Raw genomic sequence first — 18,005 nt, 5'->3', positions numbered from 1 at the left:
GATTGGAGGCCATAAAGATCATCAAGGACATCAACCACCGAACCACTGCCTGTTCACCCCGCTATCATCCAGAAGGCGAGGTCAGTACAGGTGCATCAAAGCTGGGACCGAGAGACTGAAAAACAGCTTCTATCTCAAGGCCATCAGACTGTTAAATAGCCACCACTAACATTGAGTGGCTGCTGCCAACACACTGTCATTGACACTGACCCAACTCCAGCCATTTAATAATGGGAATTGATGGGAAATGATGTAAATATATCACTAGCCACTTTAAACAATGCTACCTTATATAATGTTACTTACCCTACATTATTCATCTCATATACATATGTATATACTGTACTCTACAACATCGACTGCATCCTTATGTAACACATGTATCACTAGCCACTTTAACTATGCCACTTTGTTTACTTTGTCTACATACTCATCTCATATGTATATACTGTACTCGATACCATCTACTGTATGCTGCTCTGTACCATCACTCATTCATATATCCTTATGTACATGTTCCTTATCCCCTTACACTGTGTATAAGACAGTAGTTTTGGAATTGTTAGTTAGATTACTTGTTGGTTATCACTGCATTGTCGGAACTAGAAGCACAAGCATTTCGCTACACTCGCATTAACATCTGCTAACCATGTGTATGTGACAAATAAAATTTGATTTGATTTGATTTGATTGCTAAATTTGACATGCACATACAAAATTGTTCAAGATTTGTTACATCATACTGATGAAAAATACATAAAAATGGATCCTTACCCATATGCTGCTCAATGCGTGTGTTGTCTGTGAGAGCGACCTTTCGCTTGCCTGTCCTCTTTTCAAGATCAGCTCACAGACTTCAAGTTGGGAAACCTGTTTAGTGTGAATAATTCACCATCGTTAGTACAATACATTGTCAAACTAGCTGGTTCTACAAGTTAAGTGAAATGTCTTCATTGCAAGCTCTGAAACCCAACAATGCAGTATTACTGAACAAAAATATAACATGCAACATTTTAAAAGATTTTACTGAGTTACAGTTCATACGGAAATCAGTCAATTAGGTCCCCAATCTATGGATGTCATATTACTGCGATTAGATAGTTAGTCACAGATCCATAGAAATAAATAAAAAAAGGGGCGTGGTGTGACCATTTTCCTTATGCAGAGAGACACCTTCTCAGAGTTGATCAGACTTGATTGTGGCCTGTGGAATGTTGACCCACTTCTCTTCGATGGCTGTGCGAAGTCTCTGAATATTGCAGGGAACTGGAACACGCTGTCGTACGTCAATCCAGAGCATCTCGGACATGCTCAATGGGTGACATGTCTGGTGAGTATGCAGGTCATGGAAGAATTGGGACATTCAGCTTCCAGGAATTGTGTAAAGATACTTGCGAAATGGGGCCGTGCATTATGCTGAAACATGAGGTGATGGCGGCGGATGAACTGCAGGACAAAGGGCCACCGGATTTTGTCACGGTATCGCTGTGCCATTGATAAAATGCAATTTTGTTAGTTCTCCGTAGCTTATGCCATAACCACATTATGGGGCACTCTGTTCAATACATTGACATCAGCAAACTGCTTGCCCACAACGCCATACACGTTATCTGCCATGTGCCCGGTACAGTTGAAACCGGGATTCATCCACGAAGAGCACATTTCTTCAGTCTGCCAGTGGCCAACGAAGGTGGGCATTTGCCCACTGAAGTCGGTTACGACGCCAAACTGCAGCCAGGTCAAAACCCTGATGAGGACGACGAGCACGCAGATCAACTTCCCTGAGACAATTTCTGCAGAAATTCTTCACTTGTGCAAACCCACAGCTTCATCAGCTGTCCAGGTGGCTGGTCTCAGACAATCCTGCAGGTTATGAATCCAGATGTAGAGATCCTGGGCTGGCGTGGTTACACGTGGTCTGCAGTTGTGATGACGGTTGGACGCGCTGCCAAATTCTCTAAAATGATCATTGTTACTCTAACTTCCGCGACGCATATAAGGCCCTGCCCCGCCCCCCTTTCGGAAAAGCTGACCACGACTCCATTTTGCTGATCCCTGCCTACAGACAGAAATTAAAACAAGAGGCTCCCACGCTGAGGTCTGTCCAACGCTGGTCAGACCAAGCTGACTCTACACTCCAAGACTGCTTCCATCACGTGGACTGGGACATGTTTCGTATTGCGTCAGATGGGAATATTGACGAATACGCTGATTCGGTGTGCGAGTTCATTAGAACGTGCGTCGAAGATGTCGTTCCCATAGCAACGATAAAAACATTCCCAAACCAGAAACCGTGGATTGATGGCAGCATTCGCGTGAAACTGAAAGCGCGAACCACTGCTTTTAATCAGGGCAAGGTGTCTGGCAACATGACTGAATACAAACAGTGCAGCTATTCCTCCGTAAGGCTATCAAACAAGCTAAGCGTCAGTACAGAGACAAAGTGGAATCTCAATTCAATGGCTCAGACACAAGAGGCATGTGGCAGGGTCTACAGTCAATCACGGACTACAAGATGAAATCCAGCCCAGTCACGGACCAGGATGTCTTGCTCCCAGGCAGACTAAATAACTTTTTTGCCCGCTTTGAGGACAATACAGTGCCACTGACACGGCCTGCAACGGAAACATGCAGTCTCTCCTTCACTGCAGCCGAGGTGAGTAAGACATTTAAACGTGTTAACCCTCGCAAGGCTGCAGGCCCAGACGGCATCCCCAGCCGCGCCCTCAGAGCATGCGCAGACCAGCTGGCCGGTGTGTTTACGGACATATTCAATCAATCCCTATACCAGTCTGCTGTTCCCACATGCTTCAAGAGGGCCACCATTGTTCCTGTTCCCAAGAAAGCTAAGGTAACTGAGCTAAACGACTACCGCCCGTAGCACTCACTTCCGTCATCATGAAGTGCTTTGAGAGACTAGTCAAGGACCATATCACCTCCACCCTACCTGACACCCTAGACCCACTCCAATTTGCTTACCGCCCAAATAGGTCCACAGACGATGCAATCTCAACCACACTGCACACTGCCCTAACCCACCTGGACAAGAGGAATACCTATGTGAGAATGCTGTTCATCGACTACAGCTCGGCATTCAACACCATAGTACCCTCCAAGCTCGTCATCAAGCTCGAGACCCTGGGTCTCGACCCCGCCCCCCTGTGCAACTGGGTACTGGACTTCCTGACGGGCCGCCCCCAGGTGGTGAGGGTAGGCAACAACATCTCCTCCCCGCTGATCCTCAACACGGGGGCCCCACAAGGGTGCGTTCTGAGCCCTCTCCTGTACTCCCTGTTCACCCACGACTGCGTGGCCACGCACGCCTCCAACTCAATCATCAAGTTTGCGGACGACACAACAGTGGTATGCTTGATTACCAACAACGACGAGACGGCCTACAGGGAGGAGGTGAGGGCCCTCGGAGTGTGGTGTCAGGAAAATACCCTCACACTCAACGTCAACAAAACTAAGGAGATGATTGTGGACTTCAGGAAACAGCAGAGGGATCACCCCCCTATCCACATCGATGGAACAGTAGTGGAGAGGGTAGCTAGTTTTAAGTTCCTCGGCATACACATCACAGAAAAACTGAATTGGTCCACTCACACTGACAGCGTCGTGAAGAAGGCGCAGCAGCGCCTATTCAACCTTAGGAGGCTGAAGAAATTCGGCTTGTCACCAAAAGCACTCACAAACTTCTACAGATGCACAATCGAGAGCATCCTGGCGGGCTGTATCACCGCCTGGTACGGCAACTGCTCCGCCCTCAACCGTAAGGCTCTCCAGAGGGTAGTGAGGACTGCACAACGCATCACCGGGGGCAAACTACCTGCCCTCCAGGACACCTACACCACCCGTTGTTACAGGAAGGCCATAAAGATCATCAAGGACATCAACCACCCGAACCACTGCCTGTTCACCCCGCTATCATCCAGAAGGCGAGGTCAGTACAGGTGCATCAAAGCTGGGACCGAGAGACTGAAAAACAGCTTCTATCTCAAGGCCATCAGACTGTTAAACAGCCACCACTAACATTGAGTGGCTGCTGCCAACACACTGTCATTGACACTGACCCAACTCCAGCCATTTTAATAATGGGAATTGATGGGAAATGATGTAAATATATCACTAGCCACTTTAAACAATGCTACCTTATATAATGTTACTTACCCTACATTATTCATCTCATATGCATATGTATATACTGTACTCTACATCATCGACTGCATCCTTATGTAACACATGTATCACTAGCCACTTTAACTATGCCACTTTGTTTACTTTGTCTACACACTCATCTCATATGTATATACTGTACTCGATACCATCTACTGTATGCTGCTCTGTACCATCACTCATTCATATATCCTTATGTACATGTTCCTTATCCCCTTACACTGTGTATAAGACAGTAGTTTTGGAATTGTTAGTTAGATTACTTGTTGGTTATCACTGCATTGTCGGAACTAGAAGCACAAGCATTTCGCTACACTCGCATTAACATCTGCTAACCATGTGTATGTGACAAATAAAATTTGATTTGATTTTTGATTTGATTTGAAATGATGTAGGCAGCTTATGGTAGAGAAGGGAACATGACATTTTGGCAACAGCTCTGGTGGACATTCCTGCAGTGAGTATGCCAATTGCACGCTACCTCATAACTTGAGACATCTGTGGCATTTTGTTGTGTAACAAAACTGCACATTTTACAGTGGCCTTTTGTCCCCAGCACAAGGTGCACCTGTGTAATGATCATGCCGTTTAAATCAGCTTCTTGATATGCCACACCTGTCGTCAGGTAAAATGCTCCTTAACAGGCATGAAAACAAATGTGCACATTTGAGGGAAATAAGCTTTTTTGCAAATGGAACATTTCTGGGATGTTTTATTTCAGATAATGAAACATGGGACCAATACTTTACATTTACATTTTACATTTAAGTCATTTAGCAGACGCTCTTATCCAGAGCGACTTACAAATTGGTGCATTCACCTTATGACCATTACATGGTTTATATTTTTGTTCTATGTGAAAATAAGGCGAACAAAACACAATAAATACAAACAGGACATGAGAAAGTAAGCCATATACAGGGTAAGTTCTAATACAATATTTATCATGTGCAGGGATACTGGAGTGATAGGGGTAGATAGGTATAGGGGTAAGGTGACTTGGCCTCTGGATATATGATAGAGTAGCAACAGTGTACATATTTGTATGTGAATGTGTGCGAACGAGTATAGGGTCAGTATCAATGTGTATGCATGTTATGTGTGTCAGTAAATGACTGTTACGGATACAGGTATCCTGTGTCTGTGTGTATATGTATCCTGTGTTGTTTTCTCTCCTTCTCCCCTCACAGGTGAAAATCATCACTCCCCAATCAGTCACCAATCCAATCATCAATCAGAAGACACACCTCCTCCTGTTTCCTACCCTATCACAGTTCTTTTCCCTTGGTTTAAAAACCCTGTCAGGTGTTTGCTCTAGAGCTCAATCTCTCTGTAAATGACATGTCTGTAGGTCTCTGTGTTTCACTCTCTCTTTGTGTATTAAACTCTTGTTTGAGCACCTCCATAGCACTTTTTCATCACCTGTGAGTATTGTTTTGGTTATGGTGTTTGATTGCTGGTGGGAAAAGGGGAAACCAAGACAAGTCGCCCATGGGCATACACTACCCGTAGGTAGACTTTGTTAAATACACTAGTTAGAACTGGGCGGACCACCCACTATTTTTGGTTAGTTAGTTAGCTGTTGTTAAAGTAGGCTAGTCTAGCTTAGTTTAAAAAAAAAATCTTATTGTTTCTTTCCTTGGGTCCAGCTCAGCCCCTCCCCCCATTACCGTGTGTTTACAAATAAACCTTGAGTTTGACGGTAGATATCAGTTGTCGTAGTTATTTCGTTCTCACTTTGACTTTGTCACTATTAGAATTTGCATGAGTTATGTTACGGATCTCATTACCATCCCCCCTAGACTGTTGGGCCAAAAGGGATTCGTAACACTGTGCATAGACTGTGCAAAAATAAAATGCACTATATACAAAAGTATGTGGAAACGCCTTCAAATGAATGGATTCTGCTATTTCAGCCACACCCATTGCCAACAGGTGCATACAGCCATGTAATCTCCATAGACAAACACTGGCAGACTTGCAACGTCATGGAGTTCCACCTTTTCAACAAGTCTGTCCTGGTTCAAATATAATTAGTGTTATTGTGAAGTGGAAACGTCGAGGAGCAACAACAGCTCAGCTGCAAAATGGTAGGAAACAAGCTCACAGAAAGGGACCGCCGAGTGCTGAAGCTCGTAGCGAGTCAAAAATGGTCGGTCCTTGGTTGCAACACTCACTACCAAGTTCCAAACGGCCCCTGGAAGTAATGTCAGCACATTAACTGTTTGTTGGGAGCTTCATGAAATGGGTTTCCATGGCCGAGCAGCCGCACACAAGCCTAAGTTCACCATGCACAATGCCAAGTTTCGGCTGGAGTGGTGTGAAGCTTGCCGCAACTGGACCCTGGAACAGTGGAAATGAATCACGCTTCAACATCTGGCAGTCCGATAGATGACTCTGGGTTTGATGGAAGACATGCAAACGCAACCTGCCCGAATGCATAGTGCCAACTGTAAAGCTTTGGTGAAGGAAGAATAATGGTCTGGGGCTGTTTTTCATGGTCGGACTAGGCCCTTAGTTCCAGTGAAGGGAAATCTTAACACTACATCATTTAATGACATTCTTGACAAATCTGTACTTCCAACTTTGTGGCAACAGTTTAGGGAAGGCTTTCTTATTTCAGCATGACAATGCCCAAGTACAAATTGAAGTCCACACCGAAATGATTTCTAGAGATTGGTGTGGAAGAACTTGACTGGCCTGTACAGAGCCCTGACCTCAACCCCATAGAACACCTTTGGGATGAATTGGAACACCGACTGCGAGCCAGGCCTAGTAGCCCAACATCAGTGCACGACCTCACTAATGCTCGTGGCTGAATGGATGCAAGTCCCCGCAGCAATGTTCCAACATCTAGTGGAAAGCATTTCCAGAAGAGTGGAGGCTGTTATTGCAACAAAGCAACATATTAATGCCCATGATTTTGGAATAAGGAGTTAGAGCAGGTGTTCACATAGTGTACAAGGGTCCATGTAGCCATTTTTCATATTTGGCAGTCTTATGGCCTTGGGATAGAAGCTGTTCAGGAGCCGGTTGACATCAGACTTGATGCACTGGTACCGCGTGGAAGCAGAGAGAACAGTCTACGGCTTTGTTGACTGGAGTCTGATTGTCCTTTCACACTGCTGTTGCGCCTTCGATTGTGTGTGGACCATTTTAAGACCTTAGTGATTTGGACACAGAGGAACTTGAAGCTATTGACCCGTTCCACTGCAGTCCACGATCTGCGCCTTGGTCTTACTGATGTTGAGGGAGAGGTTGTTGTCCAGGCACCACACTGCCAGGTCACTGACCTCTTCCCTGTTGGATATACCATTGTCGCGGTGATCAAGCCTACCAGCGTCATGTCGTCAGCAAACTTGGTGTTGTGGGTGTGCCATAACCAGCCTTTCAAAGCACTTCATGATTGCAGATGTGAGTGCTACAGGGTGGTAGTCATTGTAGCATGACACCTTAGAGTTAATAGGAACAGGAATGATGGATGGTGGTCAATTTAAGACGTGGGGATTACAGACTAGGACAAGGAGGTCGAAAATGTTAAGATGCCTGCCAGCTGTTCTGGGCATGCTCTGAGAACGCATCTTGGAATGATGTCCGGCCCCGCGAGTGACCTGATTAAGACCTTACTCACTTCAGCCTAGGGGAGCGAAATCGCCCAGTCCTCTGAGTTGGTGGAGGCCCTCACGCACAGCACAGTATGCTGTTATTGTTGTTGAGTTCTTCTGGTAGAGCGGCATCATTGGGAAAACGATGGCAGGATCTTCCTTTGTAATCTGTAATCGACTGTAGCCCCTGCCACATGCTGGAGTCGGAGTCTGGAATATAATTCCACCTTATTCCTACATTGTCCTTTGGCTCATTTGATGACTCTGCGGAGGTCTTAGTGGGACTTCATGTACTTGATCCCGTCCTCAGCCATAGCCTCAAGGCTGGCTGCCCTGTGTGCGGTAGCCCTGTCCCTTAGCTTAGCGCCAACCTCAGTGTTAACCCAGGGTTTTTGATTGGGGAAGCAATGAACCATCACTGTGGGGACATCGCCGATGCATTTCGTAATGAAGCCTGTGACTGAGGTGGTGAGCTCATTGAGTCTCGTAACATATTCCAATCAGCTCTAGCAAAGCAGTCCTGTAGCATAATCTCTGATTACGATTATAATTTCTCAACGGAACAAGTCACAGATACTTCCTGTTTGAGCTTCTGCTAAACTTGATCTGATTTGCAGAATGGGGATGAGGGAGGGTGTTGTATGCCTGCTTGTGGGTAGAGTAACAGTGGTCTAGGACTTTATCGCCCCAAGTGGTGAAGGAGAAGTGTTGGAAGTTGGGCATCACGTGTCTTAACGACGCAGAATTAATATCGCCGGCAACAAGAAAAGCAGCCTCCGGGTGCAAGTTTTCCTGCTTGTTTATCATTTGTTTAGTTTTTTTGTTCTGAGGTTGAATGTATACAACAGTCATGATAACAGCTGAAAACTCCCTCGGGAGGTACAAGGGTCTGCATTTGATCATCAGGTGAACAATGGTTTGAGACTTCCACCATGCTCGAGTCAGAAAACCATTTGTTGTTGATGAGACAAACTCCTCCCCATTTCCTTGACAGTCCGCTTAGTGAATGGAGAAGCCATCAAGCTGGATAGCCATTGGGGCAATGTTTCCTCCAAGCTGCGCGCGGGAGCACAGCTCCCTGGGGACTGCTGGGCAGAAGAAAAATCAGCCCGTTCAGAGAAGCACGAGATTGAACTCCACTCAACTTCCTTTAGTTCTCATGTTAGTTAACACCATTAACTTTTCCCTTTACCGTGGGAAGTGTGATCAAATTAACGCAATATCCACTTTCAATGCAACATACCAAAACAAAAACGAGCTATGCAAGAGATTTTTGTGGCAGAGCGCATCAGAGTAGGATTCTATTGCAACTCAGACCCGTACCCTACACAGAGCAGTGCCCCATAACCAATCTAAGCTGCAGCAAGCCTATATGCAAATAGACCATTGGTGTAACGTCGTTCGTCTGTTGAATGAAGAGAGTCAGACCGAAATGCAGCGTGTAGGTTATTCATGACTTTAATGAAGGAATTGCGGTACATGAAATAACTGAAAATACGAAAACAACAAACGGAACGTGAAACCTATTACAGCCTATCTGGTGACTACAACACAGAGACAGGGACAAACACCCACAAATTACAACGCGAAAGTCAGGCTGTCTAAATACGGTTCTCAATCAGAGACAACGACAAGCACCTGACTCTGATTGAGAATCGCCCCAGGCAGCCAAGCCTAACTAGACACACCCCTAATCATACACAATCCCAATTACTACAAACCCCAATACGAAACACAACATATAAACCCATGTCACACCCTGGCCTACCCAAACATATAACAAAAACACAAAATACAATGACCAAGGTGTGACAATTGGTCTATGTGACCCGATTCAGGAAACTAGGCGTATGTCGCAAGTCACAACTTCACAGGAGAGCCGTTAGAACATAAAAAATGTTATCTAGCTACATTTAACAAAATACTCGTCTTAGTGTGCCAGAGCGCAGAATAACTGATTCATTTTTGAACACTCAATACCTGTTGAATATGTCCGTGTCAGTAAACATTGGCAATAAAGCGTAATTCAATTGTTGCCAGCAGCACAGTTAGTCACCAACGCTCTGGATAGCCAGCTCTGCTAGGGTGAATAAAATGGTCAGAGTGGGGTGTTCTCTCATTATGTGTCTGGAAGTAGCTAGCCAATGTTAGCCAGTTAGCTTGGGTGCTTGACTGTCGTCAGAACTTTTGAATTAACCTTACTTATTGGCCAGAGTGTCCAGTGTGCGCTCTGAAGGCGAAACGCTCTGCTTTTACAAATGGACGATCTGTCACCAACGCTCTGGATTACATAACAGCCTAACCAGCTATGCTAGGGTGAGTAATGTTCAGTGAGCTGTTCTCTCTTAAAATGTCTGGAAGTACCTGGCAAGTTAGTACAGAATGCTCAGATCAACTCTTAAAGAGATGGGTGTGGCTAAGGCATAAGAGGGTGAGAACAATGTTGATTGGGTGTAGACAAAGGGCACTCCAATAGTAGTACCTAAACAGTGAAAGACTTAAAAGCATAATTACTTTCCCATTGTTTTCTCAAATGCAGTGTATGATATACCATTTTTTAGCTCCGAGTCTCTACTTGAAATTCAAAATGTTGCTACAAGACCGAATCCAGCTGGTGAGTCACACATGGATTTATGCCATTCACTTTGAACTGTTTTACAACATAAGCGACGTCGATTATTATGTGCTTGTTTTACAATCAAAGAAAGAGCTGCATGTTGCCACGTATGCACTTTTGTTCATATTCTTTGCTAGATAGTGAGTTATTAGGCCAGTTATAGCTCATTTATAGTCAGCAATGTGGGAGTGATTGCTTCCAATAAGGGCACTAAACATGTATATTTCTAGCCATCTTTGAAAAGAGTCAAGTTGAGCTTTTTATGTCTTACAATGGGGCAATGTTGTTATTTGAGACAGGCCTGAATAAGTGAAGTCGCCAATAGGCAGAGTGTTGCATAATATGTCCGATTGTCTGGAATAATGGTATGGGAATAAGGAATTTTGTTTCTTGTTCCTGTTCCTAGTTTCTTGCATCAAACACCACAATGTTTAGTCACCTTATCTGAAGGACAAGTGGATAAACAGGTTAATGTCAAGTTTTTTTCTCCAAAAAGTCTCACGGAACATAGGCCTACATTGAACACCACACATTGGCTACTAGTGTAGGCTGAATGATAGCTGTTCTATTTACATGTTAAGATGTTATGGGATGCATTTTCTCCATTGTTAAAAAAAATATATGGTAGGCCGCTCTGATAGGCCCACACTACTTGGCCACTTAAAATGGTCAATTAAATCGGGTACAGCCTCACTGTTCACAGTAAGTGCGCACCAGAAATTTCACAAGGTTCACAAGTTTGCCCTCAGCAGACCTGAAATTCTCAGTGACTAAAAATATTAGAGGGAACATTGCATTGTATCTTGTCTGAAAGTCATGTTTCAGAACAGCAGAGAATATTGCAGTCCCTTTTAATAGCAAATCCGCGATCGGAGGTTATCCATCTTATTTTCAAGTGACTGAACAGATGAGTCGAAGTTGAAGGCGGAATTGAGATAAGCAACTGCCGATCTGGTGTTCAAAAGTTATTGTCGGTTATAAGAAGTGATAGCGGATACATCAAAGTGGAGTCACCTCATTACATCAAGTTGCTAAGCTTTTCATTCTCAATTCAGACCCTCCCTCTTACTTACCCCAATGCCACATAAGGCTCAACCATTTTCAACATGGCCATAGAGGTCTCATTCATTTTGACAAAGGCACCGCTGAAGATCTTTCTTAGTCATAACATCTGAACCACCTTCTGAACTCCGAGACTCTTTCAATCCTGCAGACAGAAAACATGAAAATATGACCTCGATATTCAGCCAGACCACTAAAGAGGAACTGGTGAAAGTGTAATTTCAGATGATTGTGCATAGTCATTACTTCATTGTGAGTATACACAATAGATGTGTGAACAAACAGTTTCAGCTCTATTCTTCAGCTGCAACAGCCTAAAGTGTCTACATATCAAAGCACTTAAAATGGTTTGAGAATAGTGTTTATTTGAATTTGTTCTTAGTCTGTTTTGTTTTTTTGAAGTAGTCATGTTCTTTGGTTGTGGTGTTCTTGTACAATAGTTCTCATGTTCTGTATTGTGTGGACACCAGGAAGAATAGCTACTGCTTCAACAGCTAATGGGGATCTGAATAAAAGATTAGCTCAAAAAGGGCTGCCAACAGCTTTATTTGCACCACCATTGCAATCAGATCATGTAGCTACAGATTTCAGTCACTCACTCTCTGATGCGGACAGCGAAGGCCAGTCTGTTCTTTGCAGAGGGCATGGCTGGAGCTGGTCTGTGAGCTGATCTCCTGATACGGGTTTCATTGCAATGCTTTCTATGGCTATCCTTCAGGAAGTCCTCCAAGCGCTTAAACTTCAAGGGTTTGCCTTTGGATACCTGGATGAACACAATCTACACTTGTTGATGTCCAACAAATTCATCAAAACGTTTATGGTAAATGACTGGAAGACCACTATGGTAAAACTGACCACAGCTAACTACCTTTCCCTTCTCTAGAAATGCACAGTTTTGTGGCTTTGATGGGTTGATAGGCCTTCCTCTTCTTCAGAAGGTTCTCAGGAACCAACTTTATCACCCTCTTATGTACAGGATACACACCGTCCAACGAAATGCACACTTTCTGGTTCCTTCTTGACAATACAATTTTTTAAATTTATTTGTATTTTACCTTTATTTAACCAGGCAAGTCAGTTAAGAACATATTCTTATTTTCAATGACGGCCTGGGAACAGTGGTTAACTGCCTGTTCAGGGGCAGAACGACAGATTTGTACCTTGTCAGCTTGGGGGTTTGAACTCGCAACCTTCCGGTTACTAGTCCAACGCTCTAACCACTAGGCTACGCTGCCGCCCCAATAAGAAATTATAAAATAATACGAACAAAATAAATGCACAAGACAACATAAAAAGACATCAACACTTATATACAGATTATACAATGGTGAGACAAATTACAAAGCACACTGAACTATAGACAACTTCCCAGTACATAACACTGACGTCATGCACAGATGCGAGCGACTCTTGGTGGCAGTAAGAAAGACGTCGCCATCTGCGCCAATTCAACAGCCTATATTTAAGTTATTACTCATACGCTAGTAATTGTTTATTATTGATTGAACAGTCGCAAAGATTGCATTTGGTTGTGGTATTTTCAGGAGTTGGCTAGAATACTAACGCTCACTGATATAGGCTGTAGCTAAAGCTAGCCAAAGAGCCATTTTACTGGTTGAAGTGTTAAGTATAACGCAGTTGATTTGCGATGACAAACACATTAAGCGTGACATTTATGCGAACATTAAAATCCAAAAGTAGTGTTAAATGCACTCAAACTCCCCCTTGTTCTGCCACCAATTTGGGCGCATCGCCCTCGTGTAACAATGTTTGCAAACATAGAAATGGGTCTATTGACAAGATTATTCCCCTATCCAGCTGTGACACAAATGCATGACATTCGGATCTGATTGAGTGAAATGAGGCTAGCTAGCCAGTATTTGAAAGCAAACGAAAATAAAGTTACTAGTTACATGCCATGCTGATCACATTGCACAATTATTTGTTTGCAGATTGTGTCGTATTACCTGTGTCGAACCCGTAAAATGTCATTATGTTTGCATAGTTCCGGCTGATGGGACTATCATGTGTAAAACTGACACATTTATCTAGCGCTCTGTATTGCTTATCTTTCAGACAAATCATACAAATACACGGCTTGACGGACTTCTATTGGACTGTTACATTTAAACTAGAGAATGTATGAATATTATTAATTTAGCAACGGATGCACATGGATCGACATGAAAACATACGTACTCAGAATCCAGTTCTGCCATCACGAAGCCGATGCATGCGTAACAATATGTGCTGTCGCAGAAAAACTACGTCGAAGACTCCCCATCCTTGCTATGTCTAATCTGCCACCTAGTGGCGTGCGAAGCGAAAAACAATAACAAGTGTTCAGTCTCTCTCTAAAAACAATAGGTATTGTCTTGAACATATTTCTGACATGACAATGTGTATGTAAAGTACAATGTGTACGAAATAAATGGAGGAATAAACTGAACTATGCAAACTGACTTCATTGCCAAATTAGTTATCCCACTATGTGAACTTCATCTCCGAGGTACAAAACAGATGCTTGTTAAAAAAACACAAAAAAAACATTCATAACAAAAACCTCTATAAGAGGATTTTACATCTATAGTGACATTTCAAGTGCAGCTTGCTTCCTTGCCCTCTCCTCGGGAACGAGCCTATTTGCTGTCATTGTGCGTGCACGAGCTACCATTGTTTGTTTGTGTAGCGACATGTTGAAAATGGCGGAGGGGAGAGACCTACGCGACATAAGAGTCAAATATGAGTAAAACGCGACTGACAATTTCAAAACCGTAATAACTTAATTTTTGAAGGCGATACGGAGTAATGTATAGCTGAAAACAGCGACACTATTTTGAAACTGGCTTTGAATTAGCCAACATTGCTAATCTCGCTAGCTTCCATAGTGTTTTTTTAAACTCGCAGGCTTGTTTGTCAACATTAGCCAACAACCATGTTCTCCCTGGCTTGTGTTAGACTGCAGCGCCAGACCACATTATCCATAGCGTGTGGAAGAGATTGATTCATGGAGCGGCAGAACAGAAAACCAAGGCACCCGAACTAGCTGGCACTGGCCGCCCAATTTACGGGCTTTACGGTTAAATATTTACATCCGAATTAGCCCATTTATGCATGGAAATTGAGCGTCTAACTTTAACCAACGACAGATTGCTTTGAAATTGAATAAATACAGAAGATAAACACCAGCGTATACGGAGATTGAGGCAGGTAAGTCAGCACAACACCCTGCAGAACTGCCGCAAAATAGTTTGGACTAAACCAGATTTAGCCGCGGACTGCGAACAAGCTAACGTTAGCTAGTAGCGAAGGATCAAACGTGAAGTGGGCCAGTTAGCCAGCTAACGTTGACCTTCCAATAAATCATTCAATTGAAACCATGTATTTGATAACGATATTAAAACGTTAATTTGTGAGATTGCAAACAAGTTGATTTGTTGGAGAAGTTTGTTGCATGTAAGGAAGACGGCTATCGCCAACGTTGAATCCTTGACCCAGGAATTGATGTGATTTTTGTCAATGTCTCGTTATGGAGTAGTAGAACACGTGCCTCGTTTGCCAGTTTGCGAACTATCTGTACTTAAAATGCAATTTTCGATCCAATTAATTGTTTTCATTAGCTACATTAGTGTCCCTATTTGGTTAAGTGCGACCACGCTAGGAAGTTAAAGTTCTCCCTACCTAGCCATTGATTCAAGGTGAATTGGGCGTATTTTTATTGGCCAAGGTAGCTAATCAATTAGGGATCCATTTGTGACGATGTTAACTTCATTGACTGATTTGCACCTGCGTGATTGGACTGGAGATTGAGGCTCAATTATAGAATTATGGACGTTGCTTTGGCCACACCACCAGTCAGACATTTTCATCGGTCAAATTCAAGTACATATAGTGACATTGTCCTCCGTTGTGGACTGTCTTTTGTTACACATAGTATTTTATACCATGGTATTGTTGAATTACTTTTTGATTGGCATTCTAGAGCATGCATTAGTTCCCTTTATAGAGTACCACAGTGTGAGTCATAAAACCTAGTGTCAAGCAAAGAAATGGTTCTAATCATTTTACCACCATTAATTTTCCCCATATGGGTTTTTAGAAACACTTAAAGTAAGGGCTGTGTTTTTTGTAGGCTTACCCTGGCGTGATGTTTTGATAACTGTGTAAATATCTCTAGGACAAGGTGACTTATTACTATATTCGCCTGTATTTACCCCCCTATCTAATAAATAGGCTACGTTTCTTTAAATTTGACAATTCTGTGTACTCTCGTGTGGCAGTTTTACATTGATGCTACCTGTTAGCAAATCAAATGTATTTATATAGCCGGGTGGAGATTATAACAGAGCATGGCTAAGATTTTCAAATGTTCATAAATGACCAGCATGGTCCAATAATAATAAGGCAGAACAGTTGAAACTGGAGCAGCAGCACTGCCAGGTGGACTGGGGACAGCAAGGTGTCATCATGTCAGGTAGTCCTGGGGCATGGTCTTAGGGCCCAGGTCCTCCGAGAGAGAGAAAGAAAGAGAGAATTAGAGAGAGCACACTTACATTCATAGGAAACTGAATAGGACAGGAGAAGTACTCCAGATATAACAAACTGACCCTAGCCCCCCGAAACATAAACTACTGCAGCATAAATACTGGAGACTGAGACAGGAGGGGTCAGGAGACACTGTGGCCCCATCCGATGACACCCCCGGACAGGGCCAAACAGGAAGGATATAACCCCACCCACTTTGCCAAAGCACAGCCCCCACACCACTAGAGGGATATCTTCAACCACCAACTTACCATCCTGAGACAAGGCTGTGTATAGCCCACAAAGATCTCCGCCACGGCACAACCCAAGGGGGGGCGCCAACCCAGACAGGATGACCACATCAGTGACTCAACCCACTCAGGTGACGCACCCCTCCCAGGGACAGTATGAGAGAGCCCCAGTAAGCCAGTGACACAGCCCCTGTAATAGGGTTAGAGGCAGAGAATCCCAGTGGGAAGAGGGGAACCGGCCAGGCAGAGACAGCAAGGGCGGTTTGTTGCTCCAGAGCCTTTCCGGTCACCTTCCCAAAGGTGTCAGTTGGGGTGGCGTGCCGGATCTTGCTGGGATTTGTAGTTTTGCATGATGTATACTTTGATTCTAATTAGCATTTTCGATTCTTTGAGTAAATGGAGCCAAATAATTTGATAAGTCACCCTGTCCTAGAGAGATTTACATGGTTAGCAAAACGTCTCGCCAGCGTTAGCGTACATGAAACACAGCCCTTATTTTAAGTGTTTCTAAAGTTCCCTATGGGAAAAATGAATGGTGGAAAAATGATTGGAAGCATGTCCCTGTTTGACCGCTAGATTTTATGGGTATTATGACACCTCCACTGTGGGGCTGTTTTTGCATGGTAGAATTCAATGGCTATGGTTCATTTTTATGTTTGAGCTGCTTTTGAAAGCAAAAGTCAAATTGAAAACATTGGCATTGTTGAATCAGATTTTTATAATAGCAAGCTAGGACTGATGGTTTGGTTAGCTAAACTAGCAAGTATGTTTGGTTACCAATGCAACTACTGTCGCTATCTAGTGAACATACTAGCTACTTTAAAAAAAAAAGTTTTTTATATACTTTCAAATGTTACATTGTATTGGGATTTGTTCAGCTGTGTTGATTTCTAGATGCATTTAAAAAAAAATTAAAGGAAGGAAGAATAGACTCAAATAACCTTTAAAATCGAACATATTGAATCAACAAACTTGCTAGCTACTTCAGTGGATGTTGAACACATTTATAGCGACAAATGCGTTAAATTATAGCCATGGTATAAAAGGGATAATCAACTCATAGCTCTATGCGTTCTCTGAAAAATAAGGCAACTCCGTGGAAGGTTAGTTCTACTCCACTAGCGTGTTGTAGAACACACCTTCCTCATCGTTCATTATTTTCTATAGAATGCATATCCTCTTCATTATCCCCAAGGAAATGTATTGAATTATTATTAGCTTAAGAATCCATATTTTAATTCAGGGTTCTTTATGCACATCTTTGGTTGTAAATGCAGTGCAGTTAGGATAGGCTGAGCAAAAAGTGTGTGTATATGATATAGGCTACTTGCCTAGGCATCGTTGGCTGTGTTTAGACATGCAGCCTAATTCTGATTTTTTTTCTCACTAATTGGTCTTTTGACCAATTAGATCAGCTCTGACAAATATCTAATGTGAAAAGATCTGATGTGATTGGTCAAAAGACTGAAGTCAATGCAATCAGGCCTCAGCTATGCAGGTCAAAGTTGGTACTCTCTTCACCAGCAGTTTCATTTGCTTTTGTTTGTCGCACTGCTATCAAGCTCCGGAACAAATAGGTCATATTTGACTACTAGTTTGCACTCCTTTATCAAATCTTAATAGTCTTTATTTCCCCTGTCTGGATTTATTTCCTCTTGCTGAAAGAGAGTAAGAAATGTATCACACTCATTAGGACGGTGGGTTTGGGTAATAAACAATATGTCGCAAGAATCCACAACCTTGTTACCTGCAACATTCTAGCACAGTAGC

General features: G+C 43.2%; 1 protein-coding gene and 1 long non-coding RNA gene across 5 annotated transcripts in view; one reads left to right on the top strand and one right to left on the bottom strand.

The window, feature by feature from the left end:
• The window catches only part of LOC123994629 (metabotropic glutamate receptor 8-like), a 1,038,970-nt gene that overhangs the window by 458,711 nt on the left and 562,254 nt on the right, over nucleotides 1-18,005 (top strand). The gene's annotated exons all lie outside the window — the stretch shown is intronic.
• LOC123994638 lies at nucleotides 771-13,712 on the bottom strand. Of its 3 annotated transcripts, XR_006831685.1 has the most exons (5): nucleotides 13,660-13,698; nucleotides 12,329-12,474; nucleotides 12,060-12,223; nucleotides 11,472-11,605; nucleotides 771-870 (listed from the first exon to the last, which is right to left on the bottom strand). It is a non-coding gene; the product is annotated as an uncharacterized LOC123994638 (long non-coding RNA). The 3 variants fall into 3 exon arrangements; XR_006831684.1 differs by lacking the exon at nucleotides 12,329-12,474 and having other exon boundaries at nucleotides 13,660-13,712; XR_006831683.1 differs by lacking the exon at nucleotides 13,660-13,698 and having other exon boundaries at nucleotides 12,329-13,207.

Source organism: Oncorhynchus gorbuscha, linkage group LG14 (genome assembly GCF_021184085.1).
Source record: "Oncorhynchus gorbuscha isolate QuinsamMale2020 ecotype Even-year linkage group LG14, OgorEven_v1.0, whole genome shotgun sequence".
Taxonomy (NCBI): Eukaryota; Metazoa; Chordata; class Actinopteri; order Salmoniformes; family Salmonidae; genus Oncorhynchus; species Oncorhynchus gorbuscha.
Note: the sequence above shows the minus strand (reverse complement) of the source record. Positions and strands in the feature narration are given on the sequence as shown.